The following is a 5571-nucleotide window of genomic DNA, read 5'->3' on the forward strand; positions in this document are numbered from 1 at the left end:
TGCATGTCCCCGTTGGGTAGGACACTTCTGCCTTTCTGGAGCACGCTGTCTTTTGAGTGCAGCCCTGCCCACAGGACAAACCTCAGGGAATCTCATTGATTTGGAAGGTACCAGGGAAGGTTGGAAGGAGTGGAGAGTCCAACCCCACCTAAGGACAGCTTCTCAGACTCTTGTCACTTGAGCCACTTGTCAGCGTGAGCTGGGCAGCCGTATGGTGGCATTGGCTGGCATAGTTAGAGGGTCATTCAGGGCTCTGTGGCTTGGTTTGTGGCCAGTAGAGATTGGAAGGGGTGTGTGTGTGTGTGTGTGTGCGCGCGCACGTGCATGAGAAAGAGAGAGAAAGAGAATTCTGAAGTCCCACAGCAGCGCATCTCAAACTTCAGTGTTCATTCATGGGAACCCCCTAAGATCTTGTAAACATGCAGATTCTGATTCAGCAACTTTTCTGTGAGTTATCACAGGGAATTTCTGTTCTTTGAAACCAAGATTCCCAACCATAGTGTACCAGGCAGAACCTCTGTACTGGGGTTGTGGACCCACAGCTATTGTCTCAGAGCGTGATCATTGTCTGTATGTCTGACCCCACTCCCACTAGATTCCAGAGCCCGGGTCATGGGCCTCTTGCAGCCATGTTGTATCTTGTTCATCGCTGTGTGCCCTGCACTTGGCACACAGGCGATAAGTAAGGGAGTTTGTTGAATGAATACAAGAAAGAGCATCACATAGGATGCAGGAATCCCATGGGAAAACCCTGAGTCCAGCAGGGACTTTCTGGATAAATCTTTTGCTTCATAAAATTGTTATGCCATTTGTTATAGGGGTGTTGTTGAGAACATGACCCACTGGATTTCTCAGCATCCTTTTATCTTTACATTGTTTGGCACTCAGAAAGATTTGCTTGCTTGATCATATTTCTGTTTTGCCTTTGCCTGATAGGAAGCTTATAGTCCAATTTGCGGTTTAATTAGTACTTGGGTAGGACTTCGTGGGTCTCATTTTACCCTCTATTCTTGATTTGTTTCATTTTTTATTTTTCCTGGTACTTTTTCTTATTTATATATGTGTATTTTTCATCTGTTCTTTAAATGGTGTTGAAATCCTTAATGGAATGAGATGGGATATAAATCATATAAAAATGACAATGAGTAACAATAATAATAATGATTTTGGGATACATGAAGAGTTGCCAGGAGACTTTATTAGTTTCCTAAGGTTGCCAGACAAACTCTGGGCCTTAAACAACATAAATTTATTATCTCATAGTTCTCAAGGCTGGAGTTCCAAGATCAAGGTGTCAGCAGGACTAATTCCTCCTTAGAGCTGTGAGGAAGAAAGAGTCTGTGCCATGCCTTTCTCCTAGCTTCTGCTGGTTTGCTGGCAGTCTCTGGTGTTCCTTAGCTTGAAAATGCATCTCCCCAATCTGTGCCTTCATCTTTATATCCCATTCTCCCTGTGTTCATGTCTGTCTCCAAGTTCCCCTTTTCAGAAGGACACCAGTTATATTGGAGTAGGGCCCACCCTACTCCAGTATGACCCCATCTAAACTAATTATGTCTACAACGACCACTGATTTCAAATAAGTCACCGTCTGAAGTAATGAGAGAGGTTAGGACCTCAACATGGGAATTTGTGTATGTGTGTGAGGGTGAGGCACAATTTAACCTATAATAGAGATCTTGGTTTTTAAAATTAATTTTATTTATTTTTTAACGAGTGGAAACTTGCTTTACAATGTTGTGCTGCTTTCTGCTGCACTGCAGCGTGAATCAGTCATAGTTATATATATATATATCCCCTCCCTCCTGAGGTCACTGCTGCAGAGTCCAGGGCCCTGTGCTCGGGGAGCACGTCAGCGCCAAGCAGCTCTGCCTGTTTGCTGTGTTCTACGGCTCAAGACTCAACCCGCTAAGTGTTTTCCTATGGGAGGAAGGGTCCTGGGCTGGCTGGCTTGCCAGAGCCTTCCCTTGGGCTAGGTACACACACGCCTCCCACCTGCACAGGTACTGGGAGTGAACGCATCCTCCTTTACTCCAGTGATCAGCTTTGCGCTGCCTTGGGCTGTGCCTGATGCTCTGAGCGAGTTGAAAATCTGGATGTCTGCCCTCACTCCCCCAAGAGTGAGTGGTGCCTGAGTTACAGCGTTTGGTTGCCAGCAACAGTAGCCACTGTGACTAATGTAAGAAAGAAGGAGGCTTATTGGAAGGATGCAGGGGAGCTCCCAGGGCCGAAGGGAAGGCTGGAGACAGCTCCAGAAGGTCTATCCAGAAGGTCTCCATGGTTGACGTGGCCCAGCAGTCTTGTCTGGGATCGGTGGATGGTATAATCAATGAAAGCGTGCTCCCAGGTCTTCCATCTTTATCACTCTAGCTCACTTAGACAGGAGTATGATCGGCATAGTTTATAGCCTCTTCCCCAGCGGTACAAGCACCTCATGAGGAAGATTTAGTGGTTGAGGTGTCCAGAGCCCGCTTTTGGCTTCTGGGATGAGGAGATGTGTATCCCGACGGATGTTCATGCCAGGACCACGCACCCTGTGGGGAGGGACAATGGCAACTCAAGACAGGCTGGTGGTGAACACAGAGCACTATCTACGTGTGCGACACACTGCGTCCTGGTCTCACTTAACCTCCGTGACAGTCCTGGGATTCTGACGTCTGAAAAGACGTCAGCATTAGAGGTTTAGAGGAAGTGGAGGCTTGAGAAGAGGTTAAGTGCCTTACGCAGGTCACTCAGTGAGTCAAAGGCAGAGCTGGGATTTGGACCCAAGTCTATGCAGGTCCATGGGCTTCTCAGGTGATACTGGTAAGAATCTGCCAGGCAATGCAGGAGACACAGAGACATGGATTTGATCCTTGAGTTGGGAAGATCCCTTGGAGGAGGAAATGGCAACCCACTCTGGTATTTTTGCCTGGGAAATCCCATGGAGAGAGGAGCCTGGTTGGGCTACAGTCCGTGGGGTTGCAGAGAGTTAGACACGACTGAGTAGAACACGGACGCACGTGCGTGCACACACACACACACACACACACACACACACTACAGGTCCGGTGTTTTTACTTTTATTGGTGATGAGCTTCTGGCTTCTGATGCTGCCAGATTTCCCAACATGGTGAAAAGAAGAGCTGTAAACATGAGCACAGTTGCTGCCCAGGGATCCCAGCAGTTCTTGGCCCCAGAAATAGGTTAAAGAGTGGGCCAACTGGGTAGCTGCCCAGAGGGCCAGGTTATAAAACAGCCCCAGAGGTATGCTAGAAGGAAATGGCCTGGTTCCTTTGTGCAGAGTAAAAATGTGAGGCCTCCTGTTTAAAAGTGAAGAATTTCTAGAAGGCAGCAGTGGAGCACGTGTGACCACTCAGGTTGCACAACCTGTGAATCCAGCCCTGGGCCTGGGATGATGGATGACTGTTGCTGAACCTGATCAAGAAGGGCCGTCCTGGAAGGGGAGTTTAGTGGCAATGGATACAAGTTTATGTATGGCTGAGCCCCTTTGCTGTCCTCCTGAAACTATCACAACATTGTTCATTGGCTTTCTGTCGTTCAGTCACTAGGTCGTGTCCAACTCTTTGTGACCCCATGGAGTGCAGCACGCCAGGCTTCCCTGTCCTTCCCCATCTCCTGGAGTGTGCTCAGACATGTCCATTGAGTTGATGATGCCATCCTACCATCTCATCCTCTGTCACCCCCTTCTCCTTTTGTCCTTAATCTTTGCCAGCATCAGGGTCTTTTCCAGTGAGTTGGCTCTTTGCATCAGGTGGCCAAAGTATTAGAGTTTCACCTTCAGCATCAGTCCTTTCCAATGAATATTCTGGGTTGATTTCCTTTAGGATGGACTGGTTTGATCTCCTTGCAGTCCAAAGGACTGTCAAGATTCTTCTCTGTACTTCAATATAAAATAAAGTGTTAAAAAATCAAATATACTCCTCCCCTACTTTTTTGGAGCAATTTCCTCAGAGCTACTGAGAGGCTGTCTCCCCAGCTGTAGTCCTCAGTAAGACCCTGAATAACACTGAATCTCATTAAAAAAAAGAAGGGCTATCCCAGTTACCTGCAGAGCTAGGGAGGCCACTGAGGCATAGAGAAGGTACTTCTGGGGCTGCAGGATGGCCTCTGTCCAACTCAGAGTTCATGAGTGACCACAGGAATCATCTCAATGTTCTGAGAGCAGTTTTAACAACAAATGGAGAGTGTCCAGACAGCACCCCTGAGCAGAGCCAGTAAAGATGCCACCACAGTCAGTATCTCAATTAACATTGAGAGCTTACAACGTGCCAGGCACAGTGCAGGAGTTATCTTGTTTAACTCTACCCTCCCTCTCCAGGTTCAGTTATGAGAGCATTCTTTCAGATCCTCCAGATCAGTCGCTCAGTCGTGTCTGACTCTTTGCGACCCCATGAATTGCAGCACGCCAGGCCTCCCTGTCCCTCACCAACTCCCGGAGTTCACTCAGACTCACGTCCATCGAGTCAGTGATGCCATCCAGCCATCTCATCCTCTGTCGTCCCCTTCTCCTCCTGCCCCCAATCCCTCCCAGCATCAGAGTCTTTTCCAATGAGTCAACTCTTCGCATGAGGTGGCCAAAGTACTGGAGTTTCAGCTTTAGCATCATTCCTTCCAAAGAAATCCCAGGGCTGATCTCCTTCAGAATGGACTGGTTATGGAATTCAGTGCTTCCAAGCAGACTCTTTGCTCTGTCTGGAACAGTCTTCCTTTCTTCTCCATCCCTGCAGAACTCACCCTTCGGGTCTCAGCTGATCTGACTTTGCAACCCCCAAGACTAGGTAACACCTTATGCTTTGGGACTGTGGCTCTTCTGTACACAGGAGGAGATTACTTGCTGATTGTCTGCCTGTCTGTCCCCCTACATGTGCATGTCCTTGGGGCAGAGACCCTTTCTGTCTGATTGCTATTTCACCAGGATCAGAAGAGGCAGGGGCACCTCCCTTGGGCAGTCACAGGCTCCCAGGAAACTTCCATTTCTCGGTTGCTTGAATGATTCTGTCTACTCACTTTTCTGCCAAGATATTTGCTCAGCTGGGCCATGCATATGCATGGAGCTCTCCCCTGGAATCATAGCTCCCAAATGGTCTCCTTTGTCATCCTAGTCAGAGCCTTCATCCAGAGAGTCCACAAGTGAATTCACAGTTGCACTGTTGGTTTTTCCAAGAGAAGGAGAAAAACAAAAAAACAAAAAAACAAAAACCCAACCTAGAGCTGGTAGTTCTTCCTTCCCTCTCTCAGGAATTCCCCGACTCAGGTTACCAGACACAGAAGCCGGCGGCCAGATCCCCTTAATTAGGAAAGCGTTGGAGGGTGTTTTGAAAAATGTCAGTGCTCAGGTTGCCCATACCTCTATTAATTTTTAAGCCTCCTTCACATTTATTTAAGGACAGCTCCTTCCAGAAGTTCCAACCAAGTGCTAAGTTTTAACTTGGATGTGTGCCGATTTGAGACCTGAAGTTACCAGTGGTCCCCTAGGGTGAGCAGGGAGGACACAGAGCCGCTGCGTTGTGCTTTTTTCCTTCCTTCCTGAAGACTTACAAGTTATTCTGCAGCTGTCACTCATTTCCTAGA

This window comes from Bison bison, unplaced genomic scaffold, assembly GCF_000754665.1.
Source record: "Bison bison bison isolate TAMUID 2011002044 unplaced genomic scaffold, Bison_UMD1.0 scf7180017864144, whole genome shotgun sequence".
Taxonomy (NCBI): Eukaryota; Metazoa; Chordata; class Mammalia; order Artiodactyla; family Bovidae; genus Bison; species Bison bison.